General features: G+C 46.3%; 1 pseudogene; it reads left to right on the top strand.

Annotated features, from left to right (window-relative positions):
* Positions 1-3,485: 3,485 nt before the first annotated feature.
* On the top strand, positions 3,486-11,623 carry LOC136480082 (carotenoid cleavage dioxygenase 8 homolog A, chloroplastic-like; annotated as a pseudogene).
* The last annotated feature ends 3,839 nt before the right edge of the window (positions 11,624-15,462 follow it).

Below are 15,462 nucleotides of genomic sequence, written 5' to 3'. Positions count from 1 at the left end.
CGACTGCCCAACAGTCAACAATGGTCAAATTCTAATGCCGAGTTTTTGCAGAGGCATCGAAAAATCTACGATGACCCCATTGGAGTATTCGGTGAGTACACAAAAAGTTGTGTACTATTCCAATGACTAGTTTCAAGTGTTTGGGCTATTATACCCCCCATCTAGCCATCTGGAAGGAGTTGGAGCGTAAAGAAGGTTTAGGTGAGCTCATCTCTAGTTGTTCTAACCATAAAATGCTTAAAGATTTCATTAGGTGATTAGCAATAGTACTTTGCAAAGTATTTAGTCTACTTATAAACCATATTGGCGCTTGCATAGGCTTAGGCATAGTGTTTAGTAAAGTTTGCACACCTCTTGCTCACATAGTGCTTGCGCGCACCATTGTTGTATATTAAAGGGCTTGTAGTCTTGCGGGCCACACCGACCGCATTTGTGTTGCGGCCGCCACGATGTACCAAAGGGAACCAGGCCGCGCGGTGATTTGGTCGGAAGCTCGATAGTGAAGACGGCGGGAAACGATCTAGGAAAGGCCATCTCAGAGATCCACATATGCGTGGAGAAGGATCGGGGGCTACCTCAGGAGTCACCTGATCATGAGCTTGGCCCTTGCGAGGGGCTCCGACAAGGATAAGTGGAAAGCATGAGATTATTGGTACATCGGTAAAAACACCGGAGTAATTGACGGGAGTTTGCATCTCTGCCTCAATTTAGCTTTCACATTTACATTATGTACCTAAGTTGTATACTCTTTTGCAGTAGAGATAGTTTTACACTCAGCAAACCGTAGTGCATATCAAGATAGCTCACTTTCACGTATAGGTTTTGCTAAGGTTGACTAGAAACCATAGTTATAGTAAAAGTTTTAAGTTATCTAATTTATCCATATCTTAGACATCACGGTCCCTTCACGCTTGATCTAAACGTTGATCAGCTTGTTGTCGACCGCCTCACATCACTGACGCGACTGCTAAGTGTATCGTGGACCGATGTATCATCAATCATTGCACTAGTCTGATGTAGCACTAACTAACCCGAATGTATTCCCCCATCGAAGCCCTTGTTTAGTTCTAAAAAGTTTTCCCAAAAAGTGCTACAGTGGCCATCACATCGAAACTTGCGATACGTGCATGGAGCATTAAATGTAGGCGAAAAAAACTAATTATACATTTTGGTTGGAAATCGCGAGACGAACGTTTTGAGCATAATTAGTCCATGATTGAACACTAATTGCCAAATAAAAACAAAAGTGTTACAGTAGCCAAATTCCTAAATTTCATCCAACTAGACACAGCCGAAACTGAGTTGGCATGTGCACTTGGCCGCCTAGCCCGAGATTAGACCTACACACTTGGCCACCCGCTAGTTAGGGTGAGCCAATGAACTTGGCCAACCAAACGTAATAATAAACAAATGCACTCGACCAAGACCCTGTTTGGATCTCTACAGATAGTAGTTATCAGCTAATAATTATCTTTTAGGATCCAAACAGATATAGATAATAGACTAACTAATTGTTAGCTGGATTCTTAAGTAACAACTATCCCACTAGCTAGACCAAATCAGATAATAATATATTAGCTAGCTAACTATTATCAGATAAAGAATCCAAACACGGCCTAAGCAACCCGAATAAGGTTATGCACTAAGGCAACCAATCTGAATCTGCCGAGCCAAGTGATATTTTTTTTACTGTCAACGATATATATTTGTTGTAATAATACTCCGTGGACCGAGGAGATTGGTTGTGATGGTACCATCACGGTCACTACCAATGCGTGTACCAGTTGAGAAGGCGGGTTGTAAAGGCATGTTTCGTAGTACAGTGGCAGGACATAAGGAAGCGGCCATGCAGCCGGTTGAGGGTAGCAATGACGTGCGAACAGCGACGAGAGGGGGGCTGAGGGTTGCTTGAGACTCTGGCAATGCTGCCTGGTCGAGGCGGCAAATCCAGGCCATCGATTTTGTCTGCGTGGGGTCCAGATGGCTACCTGGCTCAAGCCACCACATACGCCCTGAGTAACAGCAGCGCAGTGATAGATCCTCGTGGACTACGGGGGACCACACATCTGACGCCAAGGAGGACAAAACGCTGGCGGAGCTGCCCCTCAAACAAGGGCAGAATATGTGGTAGCCTGGTAGAGGAGCACGCAACTGCAACGTACAGGACCCCTTAACAAAACAAAAAAAGACTGCAACGTGCAGAATTGCGACCTCCTTAAAGTCTCCACAGCATAGGCCTTGTTTAGTTGGGCGAAATTTAGGAATTTGGCTACTGTAGCACTTTCGTTTTTATTTGACAATTAGTATTCAATCATGGACTAATTAGGCTCAAAACGTTCGTCTTGCGATTTCCAACCAAACTGTGCAATTAGTTTTTTTTCGTCTATATTTAATGCTCCATGCATGTATCGCAAGATTCGATGTGATGGCTACTGTAGCATTTTTTGGAAAACTTTTTGGAACTAAACGAGACCACAGTGACGAAATTAGTATAACAACAGCACTGAAACCAGCAAGCTCCAAGAGGCAAGTGGCCATGTGGACACAACTGGTGTACCACACAGTCCCGTTTATGCTTTTCAACGAGTCCGGCCTGAGATAGACAACCCTGTCTCTTTCGTCCTGTTCGTCTGGCTTATAAGTCGTATTTTTTCAGTTAATGAATAGTATTTTTCTTTCATAATAAAATAAATCAACAGTACTTTTAGCTACGGCTTTTCAGCCAAACGAACAGAGCATTTGTCGTCCAAGTCGATTAGGCCATCTGCGCTTGAAGCTCGAGGGGGTAGATGAAGGCTTATTGTAGAGGGACGCAATGCAAGTGCAACGGAGATAGGATGGACTGACTCTACGGCGGTTCAAACACTATCAGCGTCTTTGGTCAGCGTCATGATAAGGTACGGAATCATACGGACCTGTATCCGAGCCTGAATGTTGCGTTTGGTTTGCCGAGCCCAAGCGGACGGGAGTCGTCCGTCATCATGTCGCACCTGCCGCAAGGCGTAAAAGCACCACCACCTCACTCCTCGAAATTCGTCGGACGACACCGTCCGCCAAGCGCCTTCCGAGCCTAGCTGGAGTGATTCCATGCCGGACGTGGCCACTCCACAACCAAACACGCTGTATATTCTTTGCAAGGCAATGCCACAACAACATTTCTGCCTATAAATAGAAACAACGACCATGCCCATTCCAGTCACGAGCGCCCACCTGCAGCCTGCAGGAGGAGCCAGGAGGGTATCGGCCAACGCTCCGTTCATTTGGACTTATAAGCAGTACTTTGTGAACCAATAAATATTATTTTTCTCTCACAATAAATCAACCAACAGTACTTTCAGCCATATTTTATCAGCGAAGCGAACATGGCGTAATAACAACCGAAAAGAATGGGCTCATACAACACCACCGCTCTATGCGCTGCACCCAGACCATTCTTCTTATCCACCTCACACCCTGTACACACAACCGTTCCCAGCAGTATCAGCATGGCAACGGCAAGTCGGAGCAACTGTTGTTGTGTTAAGGCCATCCGAGATTGCAGCACAGTACTTTCTGCTTGGACAAACGTCCGGCAAGAAAGATGGAAGGCAACCTGGCCGTGGAAGGACACCTCCCAATTTGGCTGGTACATGCCATGCCACCTCCATTTCAAATGTCAGTTCACTTTGGTTTTAGTCCGTCCATCGACCCGTGCTCTCACAGAGGCTACAACTTTAAGAGATATAATTGAGTATTAGTTATTGTTTAATACATATAGCTAATAAAGAATTACTTATATTAAGTTATATGGTTTTTCTCTTTGTTTATTTTTAACATAATAGACATAATATCTATATTTACTTATCATAAACTTATTAATAGTCTTTTTTGCATGTGGCGGATCTATACATTTTCTTTATATTTATATATATTTCTTTTGCATGCCACCTTTGTATATTTTAAATATGCCATTAACTGTAACACCCTAAAATTTGCATGATTTTTAAAATAGGAGAAAATAATTTAATTATACATTTTATGAGCATTTAAATTTAGGAAAATAATAACTTGGTTAAAAATAAAATCAAATATAAATCTATATACATGTGTGTGCATCCATGCTGCTGCATATTTATTTTGTGATGCTTTAGTTTGATTGGAATTTGTAAAAGAATTTGAATTTGAGTTTAAATTAGATTTGAAATTGTGTTAAGAAAATAGAAAAGGAGTTTTATTTTTCTTCTCTCCCTCCCTTGCTTTCGGCCTGAACAGCCTAGCTCGGCCTCCTTGCGCATCTGTTTTCCCCGCTCGGCCCAGCTCCTGCCCTTTCCCGCATGGGCCTGCAGCGCCTCGGCCCAGCGGCGGAAGCCTGCAAGCGCGCCTCCTCGTCTCTGTCTGATAGCCGGACCCGCCTCCTTGTCTTGCTGACTGGTGTGACCCACCCGTCGGGGTCATCCTTTTCCTCTCGTCACCGAGCCGGACTGTCCCGCATGGAGTCCGCATCCGCCCCGCCGCCGCGCCCCGGTCTTGGCGTACGCTCCACGCACGGCCCTCCCATAAATAACGAGACTTGCACCCGCCGCCTCCTCGTCCAGCTTTGGAAGCAAGCCGCAGCCGCCCCGTGCCCTAAAACAGCACCGCCGCTAGCTCGAAGATCTGCCACCGCCGTCGGTTTGCCGCGTCGTCACTTCTCCGCCTCCGCGACTGCCTTGCCGAGCTTCTAAGCGAGGTAAGCAAGCCCCGGTACCCGCTTTTCCTTCTCCTACGCTTTCTGTCGCTTGTGCCGCGTTGCCGAAGTTCTGCCGGACCTCCGAGCCTCCGAATCATGTGTGAGCTCGCCGCCGTGCCGTCGGGCCCTCTCCGATCCCCTAATACGGCTCGCTGTGCGCCCCGCTACGTCCCTGAGTTTTTCCCGTGTCCAACGGTGGCCGGAGTCGCTGATTTGACGAACTCCGACGAGGTCCAGCCGAGTCCGGCAACGGCGTCGTCGTCGGCAACAGTGCCGGCGACATCTTCCTCTCCCTCTTTAAATCCCGACCGCCCAAATCAGATCCAATGAATCAGATCACTTCATACCCCTTCGCCTGTCGTTTTGCAAAAAGACCCTTACAATTATTTGGATCTTAACCCGCCATTCCTGCATTTATGCTAAAGAGTCCCTGCACTTTTCTGTATTATATCCCACAGTCCAATGTGCAAATCCAGAATACGCCTTCTTCTTTTAAAAGCGTAGTTTCTTTCGGTTTAGATCCAAAATACGTTTTCATTTATTTACAGTTTTGCCACTAATCTTGTTTTAGCCATAAAATCTTCGTTTTAACTCTGATTTGGTCCGTTCGAGTTGCGTTAGGTTTATAATTTCGTAATCTACATGTTTATATTACTGTTAAATATGTTTTCAACTTTTAAAATTTGAGGTTAGATTTAATCTATTATTTTACTAAAGGAAATCTTGTTTAATTCATAACTTCTTTGTTTTAGCTCCGATTTTTATGATCTTCGCGTCTGTGTGTTCGTAGTGAGACGTATATTCGTTTTACAAACTTTTCATCTTGATTTTATACTAATTGGTGTACTGTTCTAATCTATAGCTTTTGTTTGATATGCATGATTGCTTCTGGATGCTTGTATGTCGCTATGATTATCGAGTATAGACGGTGAGCAATTCGTGGGTGAACAAGAGTACTACTTTGACGAGTAGGATTAGCAGGAGCACTTTGTTCAAGGCAAGTATAGCATGGGATCATCTTTCTTTCCTATCAACTTTAATACATTTAATTCATGATTGCATGTGTCATCTTGATAGGGATTCCCTAGAATTGAACTTATACCTTGTCTCCTATGGGATATGCATTAGGTAGCTTTGCTAGTGCTCAATTAAACCATGATCTTGTAACTTGACTAATGGTATATGCAATAAATATTAAAATATGACTTTTTAGCAACTTGAAAACAGGGGGCTAGAGTATTTAGCTAGTTTCTAAATGTTTCAGATTCCTCTCCCTAAGGACTTATCTGTAAGCGAACATTCAGAACTTATAGTACAACTGTGAGGGCTATATGGCTCTGGCTTTAGCTTAGTATGAGGACATTTTCTAGCTTGTTAGAGGTTACCTTTATTGGCGTAAGAATGGCTTGCCGAATCGAGTACAAGACAACCTCTACTCTTATGTTATAGCCGTGATGGAATTATGTCATTAGACAGGGGGTTCCAATATCTGTTTGCCGAGTGAATCTAATGGCCCTAACTTGTTAGACGAATCTTTGAAAGGCTTCATAGTAAACCCTGCCTGCTCACCTTAGAAGTGTTTTGGGAGTAATTAACCCGGGCATATAGGTATCATGACTCACAGTGAAAGTGTACAACCTCTGCAGAGTATAAAACTGGTATATCAGCCGTACTCACGGTCACGAGCGACCTTGGACCCTTATGGAATAGTGGATCACTAAGAATTATCCGTTTATGCAATTTATTATTCATGTTTACATTGATCATGTGTTTTACTTTGGGATTGAAACAACTTGTTGCTACTCTTATGCTAAAATTGTGACAACTAAAAGCTGAATGCTGTTAAACCTGTGTCAAGCCTTTTGAGCCTCATGAACCTCATGTTACACTTGTTGAGGACGACACGTACTTACGCTTGTTTATTTTCATTATTTGGATAAAAATCCCGGATGGGTAACCGATGACTATGGTAATGATGACTTTCCTGAGGATTACTAGACTTGTGGTCAATCAGTTGACGTCCCTGTGATATGGATCTTCCGCGAGAGATTTTTCTTTATACTTCCGCTACATTTATGTGAAGACTATGTCTTATTATTCATGATGTAATAAACACTTATGATGATACTATTTATAATTTATCGGCTTATATGTGTGACTGATCTCTGGGCGCACATAAGATTATGCATCTCATTTTAGCCTTAAAATCGAGTGTGACATTAACCATGATGGCTCTTATTCTACCATATATCATATGAAGCCATAAATCTAAATTTTAATTTTTTTTATAAATTTTATTCTTATTGACTACTACATTAAAGCTTTTGTGCTTATTGTATATTTAATTAACTCAATTTTTTACACTTTTTAAAATAAGGATTTTAGCTTGTAGAGTATGTTCTTAAATACTATACAATACCACACGAAAATATTTGAATCCTGCACCATGTCAGCTTAACATAAGTGATAGAGCTTGAAGTGTGATCTTAGATGAGGGTAGGTGCTAACCTCAATACAACTTTAATACTCAAGCCTTATAATGATCCGATAGTTTACTCTAAAGTAATCTTAAATGGCCGGGAAAATATAGCCACCAATAGACTCCCACGTGCAACATTGGCCAACTTCACAACTACTATAGTCTACTTACGTGCTGAGATGTTGCGTTCTAATAATATGATGAAAATGAGGTTACACAAGCTATTTATCGTAATATGAGGACATGGGTAATTAGATGTAAAATTAGGTCTACTTTAGATCATATTTTTTAATGTCATAGGTGGGTAGTTTGAACATAGAGTTATTGGTTACTTTATGTTATTTTACATAATAGCAGAGATGAGTAATTATTTAGAAAATAGAGTATATCCAATAGCTATTATTAGCAATGGTGATTAGGTTATGTCAAATTGATGGTTAGATGTTTCAGATTTAAAAAAAAAGATTTTCTAGGATCTATCTATAGTTTTTTTATCGAGTCTTGTGAGGATTAACGTGGAAGCTCCATTAGACATCTAGTTAGAATTTATAGTATTTATGTTTTTCTTGCATTGTATGTATTTAAGTTGAAACCTAATCTAAAAATATATAAACTCTTGTTGCATCTATTTTTTGTGACTATATGAATTTATATGCAATGTTATACTTGCTTTTGCCAAACAGAAAAATCTTCATTGCCAATTCTCAAGGCCAATTATGATAATGTTCATGACATGATTTGAGACCGGAAGTATAAATGGATGAGGCAATGCACAATAAATTGCACAACTGCAAAGCGGCATAGCGGCCGTGTAAATGCGTGCGGGCCATATACTTTGTTAATTAGTCAGTAATATAATAGTATAAGATAACTATTTTTATAGTCATGATCAGCTGAATTATGACACTGTGATTCTACAGAACGGCACGTGCCTAAGTAACGGGCCAGGTCTGTGGGACGTCGGCGGCCACTCCTCCCACCACATATTCGACGGGTTCGCCACACTGGTACACATCTCTTTCCGGCGAGGACGCACCACCGGCGCACATCGTCAAGTCGAGTCGGACGCGTACAAAGCTGCCATGGCGCACGGCCGGCCTCGGAAGTGGCACTTTGCTGTCCGACAACGCCAATATCTCCGTGCTGCCGCTCGGTGACGGCCGGGTGATGTGCCTCACGGAGACCACCAAGAGCTCCGTTCTGATAGACCCGGAGACTCTCGACACCATCGGCAAGTTCCATTACACGGACAGGCTATGGAGCTGGTTACAGACCACGCACCCGGTTGTGACAGGGACCGAATTGTTGACGCTGCTCCCGGACAACTTCCGGCGTGGCCATCGTGTCGTCAGGATGGCAGCCGGGAGCAACGAGAGGAAAGTGATTGGGAGAGTGCACTGCCGGGGAGGGCACACACCGGGATGGGTGCATTCGTTCGCCATCACTGAGAAGTACATTGTCGTTCTCAAGTCTCAGCTGACACCTTGGTATATCTTCGACTGGCTACCGGAGTCTGGGAGCTACATGCACGTCATATGCAAGTTCTCCGGAAGGACCGTAAGAACTCTTAACTAACATCATTATTACACGTACTGTGTATTTACGTTGATCTTTCCGTGGATGTTTTCTTTGATGTTATTTACATGTACCTTCTTGTAGGTGGCGAGCGTGGAGGTTCCTCCTTTCATGGCATTACACTTCATTAACCCATACCAACAGACAGATGCGACCATCGCTGACTGCTGCGAGTACTATGCTGATCCATCTGTCATCAAGGCACTTGCACTACATAGACTAAGATCGTCTGGGATTAACAAGGATGCATTCCTTGATGCTAGGTACTTGCATTGATATACCGCTAGCTACAGGAATTATTTTGACAAGTACTGTACTAATCCACCGTATGCGTCTTGTGTGCAGGGTGGCCCAGTTTAGGATATACCACTGGATGGAACCACTTCAGGCCACCAAGATCGATCTACTGGAGAAAGGTGCCAAGAACTGGCACGAGGTGGGCTCTGTGCCATCAGAGCCCTTCTTTGTGGCGAGGCCAGGTGGAACGGCTGAAGATGACGGTAAGTTTAATTGCTGAAAAAGTGCGTTTAAGATGATGATTTGTGCTTCGTTGAACCATAGGAATGTATGTAGGGGTTGTGATATCTATTGTAAGCACCATGGATGGTGACGGGTATGCGCTGCTGCTGGATGCGACGACTTTCAAAGAAATTGCTCGAGTAAGGTTCCCATATGGCCTACCATTCGGCTTCCACGGCTGCTGGATTCCAGAGAAGATATGAGAATGTCGTATTGCCCCTCTGTTCAAATTGAAGCATGACCTATGGATTACTTTAGTACATAGATATGTTTCGCACACAAATGCTGAAACCTCACACAAGGATTGGTTCGATATATATCGATTACTTCAGTATATCGATATGTGTTCGCATACAAATGCTGAAATACTACACAAGGATTGGTTGATTCGGCATGCCAGCTCATAGAAATAAGAGCTATGCAGTTTCTTTTTTGCTTCCGATGGATATGTGTGCGGTGTTTTAGGTTTCATATATATTGGTCTTTCGTGTTGAACACAATTTTTCTTGCATAGCAGAGTCACGATTGTAATATATTATATGAACTAATGCCTGTTTCTTGAAGATGTTCGAAGCCAAAATCTTTTCATTATCTAAACAAACTGTTATGACCGGCGTGACTTACCAGCGCCAGGGCCACGACAGCAGTAGGGGGCGCAATGCCTAGGATTTTATCTCATTTATTTGTTTCCCCTTATTTCCATAAAAGCAAGAGCTAGATTGATTTGTTAGGAGAGGATATATACCTCTAAACTATGATTGAGTTAATTAAGCGAGGCAATTAACTTGCCTGGCCTCAAGGGCCATCTTCCACGCCTACCCCCTCTCTCTCATGCGCTTCTTGCTTGTCCTCCATGGCACCACACGCCGCCGGGGGTTTAGGCCCGGCCACCGATCTCCTACCCCAACAACCTACGTAGCCGCGGTAGGATCACCCATCCTATCAATCTGGTATCAGAGATGCCGAGTGAAGATGACAAAGATGTGCAGCCACCGGTTCCACCGCCGGCCACCGACGACATCGCCAAGCAGCTAGCCAATCTCTCCACCCGCATGTCGTCCTTGGAGAACCAGCAGGCGTCCTCTTGTGTGGGCGCCATGCCCTAGGGTTTACCCTACAGGATGCCAGGGTACGGGACAATGGTGTTCCTAGCCTTCTCCACCACCACCGCTGTGCCGCCTACCACCACCCAACCCACCACACCACCCACCACCCTCTGCTAACCGCAACAGCCACAGCTGCCCCATCCGCCCCCCTTCCCATCCACTAGATCAACTTTCCCTCCTTGCCATCCCCACTGCCAACGTTTCCACAGTGGCCACCCATCTCATCTGCGCCGATACCCTCCATTGTCGGTGCTACCGGCGAGCCTGCTAGTTTGGGCGTCCCCCGCTTCAGCAAGCTCAACTTCTCCACCTACGACGGCAAGAAGGACCCCCTGAATTGGCTCAACCATTGCGAGCAGTTCGTCCATGGGTAGCGTACGCTCGCCTCGGATCGGGTCTCGCTCGCATCGTACCACCTCGTGGGTGTGGCCCGGACATGGTACTATGCCCTGGAGCAAGATGAGGGCATGCCATCATTGGAGTGATTCAAAGACCTTTGCCATTTGTGGTTCGGCCTGGCCATCCGCAACAATCGCCTCGCCAAACTGGCATGGCTACCCTTCCACGCCATGGTCCAAGAGTACCAGGAGCGCTTCAACGTGCTGATGTGCCACACGTCGAATCTTCTGCCGGTCCAGAAGGCCGACCTCTTCATCGGGGGTGTTCCGGAACACATTCGGGTCGACTTCAAGCTCCGGGAACCCCAGGACCTATAGACGGCAGTGCACCTTGCGCATGGAGGCCGGGAAATAGGCTAACCTTCTTCTTGCTTGAGCACGTAGTCACAGTGCACCGTTGACCGGCTTTCGTTGCAGGTGTATATGCCGCATGCCCTTTGAATTTCTTCACGGAGGTCAAAGGACCCTTCTTGTTGGCGGTCGGCACCGGATCCTTCATGTTGTCGCCTTTCCCCCGACCAGCGGCAGTCAATGTTGCCTTACCTTTGCCACATCCCACGTCGGTCCATGCCCCTCACCTTTGCCCGCCCCATGGTGGTTCCGCTACTCTGCAATGCGAGGCACATGGCGGAGGGCTCACCTCTTCATCGGAGTCAAACAGGTAAAGGACATCGCCATGCACTGGGATCCAACCCCCTCTGCCGCCCGAGGGGCGAACTGACCTTCCTCATTGCATGGTTGGGTCTTGGCGTTGAAGCCACATGCACCTACCACTCGACATTGCCACATGTGCACGCTGCCAAGTTCCGAGGCGATAGGGTTTGGGAGAGGAGAGGCGATTGTGTTTGGGAGAGGAGGAGGCGATGCGGTTTGGGAGAGGAGAGAGTGAGCGAGGGGTAGAGTATACATTTATTTCTACTAGAGGTGGCTCCAAATGGTTCTTTAGAGGCGGCTTTACCAACCGTCTTGCAGAGCGCCCCTATGAGGGTACGGTTCCCTCAGCTTGGGCTCCACCTCTGGTCTTCCAATATTATAGGAAGGATTGCTAGTACTATAGGTAAGCCACTTTACATGGTGAAGCAGACTTATACCAAATCCCCTCTCGGGTTTGCCAGGGTCTATATTGAAGTTAATAGAGCAAAGAAGCAGCCTTCGAAACTCTGAAAATACAATCATTTTCATAGACGGCCGGTAAAGCTAGCCGCCTCTAAAGAACCAATTCTAGAGGCAGTTGGCTTTGGAGCAGTCTCTGAAGATGCATCTCCAGAGGTGGCTTGGTTCACAGAGCACTACAGAGGCGGCCCCTGATTGAGCCGCCTCTGTCCAAAAATATTGTCGTGGCTGAAAATAATTTATTAGCAGTGACAAGCGCTGCCTACGTTGCCGTGCACGGAGCCAGCCAGGCCCATTAGAAATGAACATTGATTCAATATCTGCAGAGAAATCTTGGTGGACGCTTTTTGCATCGTGGAGACTAGGTTCAAATGCTTTTCCAGGCAACCAATATATAGGGTGTCCATTTGGTTCACATACAGCGACGACAACGCAAATTAAAGGGAATGCATAAACGACGATATTGGAATTATGGAAATGGACCAGTTACTGCAATCCTTTACCACGCAAATCGAGAGGGAACGGATTTTGGCAGCAGAATACGTTGAATATTAAACAAACAGAAATTAATGTAATTGGTTGACGCTGTGATCGGTTCGCCCTGTAAAACGAGGAAACCTAACAATTGCATGAGGTTCGCATGGACGCACTGTATACACGCAACTAATGACGTCCTTTTATTTGCAAAAAAAAAACTAATCACGTCCTTAATGTGGGTCAACGTCGCGACGGTGGCCCCTCATGCGGACCATTGGATGGCCGAGAGCCTTCAACAAGCCACGAGTCTAGGCGCGCCAGGCTCGCACCTACCAGCGATCCCACTTGCTAGCGGCGGAGGAAGCAGAGCACAAAAAAGTTTTGAAACATGTTTTTTGCGCAAAAACAAAATCTTAAAGCCGTACACAACACCTTTTTTTAACGCTTATGTCAATATTAGTTTTACTTTAGAAATATTATTTTGGTGTAACTATATTATTTTTTGTTGTTCAACTAGATGCTAGATAACTTTTTTGAAAAATGTGAAATTAAAACCATTATTCTACTAGTATTATTTATATAAATTAAAATTAGATTTTTGGGTTGTGACACGTGAATGAATCATGAATGCATAAAAAACATGGAGTGAAATCTAGAAGAATGTAAAAAAAATTAGTCTCTTTGTGTTACTTATTCACACATCTCGTGTTAGTGATGGTCTCTTGGTGATGTTTCTTTTTTTTTATTTGTCACTACTAGAACCGCTGGGTAATCTTATGACACTGTCTAAAGAAAACATCATTAATCTATGACATATTTCTCTATTTTCATAAGAAATGCATCAGGGAAGGCTTGATTTGATGGAGTATGACTAGTGGACATGCACGTGCGACACTCATGTGGATATGAAAGGAAAACTAGCTCATACATAGCTGGCATTAAATTTCTGGCTTTTTTGAAGTGGAAAATTCTCAGTTATTGGTGCCAAATTGACAACATCAGGGAAGGCTCTATTTTCATAAGAAATACATCTGGGAAGGCTTGATTTGTTCTAGTATGATCAACAAACGCCTGTGATTTTTACTTTCTAATAACGTCTGTCACTATTTAACTATTTTCACGTGGTACCTACGGATATGGCAGCGTGGTTTGTGTGAGATACCGAATGAGTGGCCCAAGTACTCAACAATGTCCCTGTGCAGCACGTCGTAGTCTCTCAGTTACACCATGGTCGCTATTTTGATGGTGCCTTCTGCGGCCCCATCAATTAACCGTCATCTTCGGCCCCGCTGATGCTGCTTGCCGAGTTGCTATTTTGTGCTGTGGAAGCTAGCTGGTTTGCAGCTTGAATCAATAGGACACTGACCACTTTAAGAAGCTTTGAAAAAAGAGTAGGTATTTAGCACCGTTCTGGAATCAAAATACACTACGATAGCAAAAACAATCCTGATTTTCACCGATAATTATTGTTCCATACCGGCAGTACAAATGATTTTCACCATCCGTTCGAGAGAGAAGACGACAATGAAAATCGAATGAACCTAGCCTCCGCGCATGTGGTCACGTGACCCTCCACATGTTGCCCCACGTGTTTGTTCCCACCACTTGTGTTGTCTCGGGTGGCTGATGGTTAGGTTTATGCAGCCATGTGTCGACACATGAATGGGAGCACACTGGTCGTTAGGCCCATCCATCAATCGCCTGTTTCTATTCTCCCTCAACATCTCGGCTAGGAGGTGCCCGTGTGGCTCGGTGCACAGTAGTGCACACTAAGGTGGTGCCCTGCGTGGGCTCGGCAGCCCTGAGCACACGGTGCGTTATGGCTCCTCGACAGCAGCCATTCGGCACACGACGGCCTTGCTCCGTCCCTAGCGTTTTCCTCCATCCCTCCCTGGCATCTCCCTCGGCATGGCACACGGCGAGACGGAACCGGTGTGGGCTCACCGGCCTCCCTCCTTCCCTACCACCTTCCCACCTCCCTGGATCCTCCCTCATTGAATAAGGGCCCTGCTTGGCAAGGCGGCCCCTATGTAGGGTCGCCAGCCCCAGGCACGAGCCTATTGCAGCTCCCCGTCGGTGGCTCCGGGCGTGGCCTACCACACCCCTCGGCGCATGGTGGCCCCACTACCTGAAGTGGCAAGCGGGGCTTGGTAAAGGAGGCCGTAGGGCATCGATCTATGTTTGGGCAAGTGGTGGATATGCGTGGCAGTGGGGCAGGCAATGACACGGCGTCACGGGGTTGAGCGAGGGCATGGTTGGGCAGGGACGGACGTGACTGGCACATTTAAAAAAATAATTGGATTTTAACACCGGTTTGAAACCGAGGATAAGGTTTGTGTTACAGAACTCAATGCAATATTGTGATTCAAGTAGTGAGTACCATAGAAACCCTTATAGTTTCAAACTCAGTGAGTGCCACAAAAACATGATGTGAGTCGACATTTGAGAGGATAGCTAGCATTGGCATAAATGGATCGAATATATTCGGATATCTATGGATATGAACATAGTTGGCCATGCTGCCCGAGCCCGTCGGCCCTGCCCAAGGATCGTTTTTTGGCTCGGCCCAAGCACGGCCCGGCCCGGCGGCTAGCGGGCCCAGGCTGGCATGGCCCGGAGGAGCAGGCCGTGCCTGGGCCTTACCCCAGGCACGTGGGCCAGCACGGCATGGCCCACTACAGACCGAAGGCCCGCTGGCAGCCTGGCCTGCTTGCCTGTCGCAGGCCGGCAGGCCACAGCCGCCTCCCCCGCGTAGCCCCACGCTCCCAGTTCCCACCTGGCCACCCCCGATTCCCCTCCCCCTCCCCGCGCAGTCCGACGTGGCCCCGAACCCTAACTCCCTTCCCCTCCCCCTCCCCGCCGCCCCGCGCAGTCCCCTCCCCACATGGCCGCGCCGCACTCACTCCTCTACGGCACCACCGCGCTCCCGTGCTGCCTCTCGCCCCCTACTACCCCTCCTCCAGCTCCATTGACCGGGGCCGCACCACGCGGCGCTGGCTCCCGATCCGCTCCAACTCCATCGCCTCCTCCCGGCGCCTCCTGTCCTCCTCCACGCCCCAGCACCGCTTGCCCTGCTCTGTCCCCCCC

Source organism: Miscanthus floridulus, chromosome 9 (assembly GCF_019320115.1).
Source record: "Miscanthus floridulus cultivar M001 chromosome 9, ASM1932011v1, whole genome shotgun sequence".
Taxonomy (NCBI): Eukaryota; Viridiplantae; Streptophyta; class Magnoliopsida; order Poales; family Poaceae; genus Miscanthus; species Miscanthus floridulus.
This window is presented reverse-complemented; position numbering and strand designations above follow the sequence as displayed.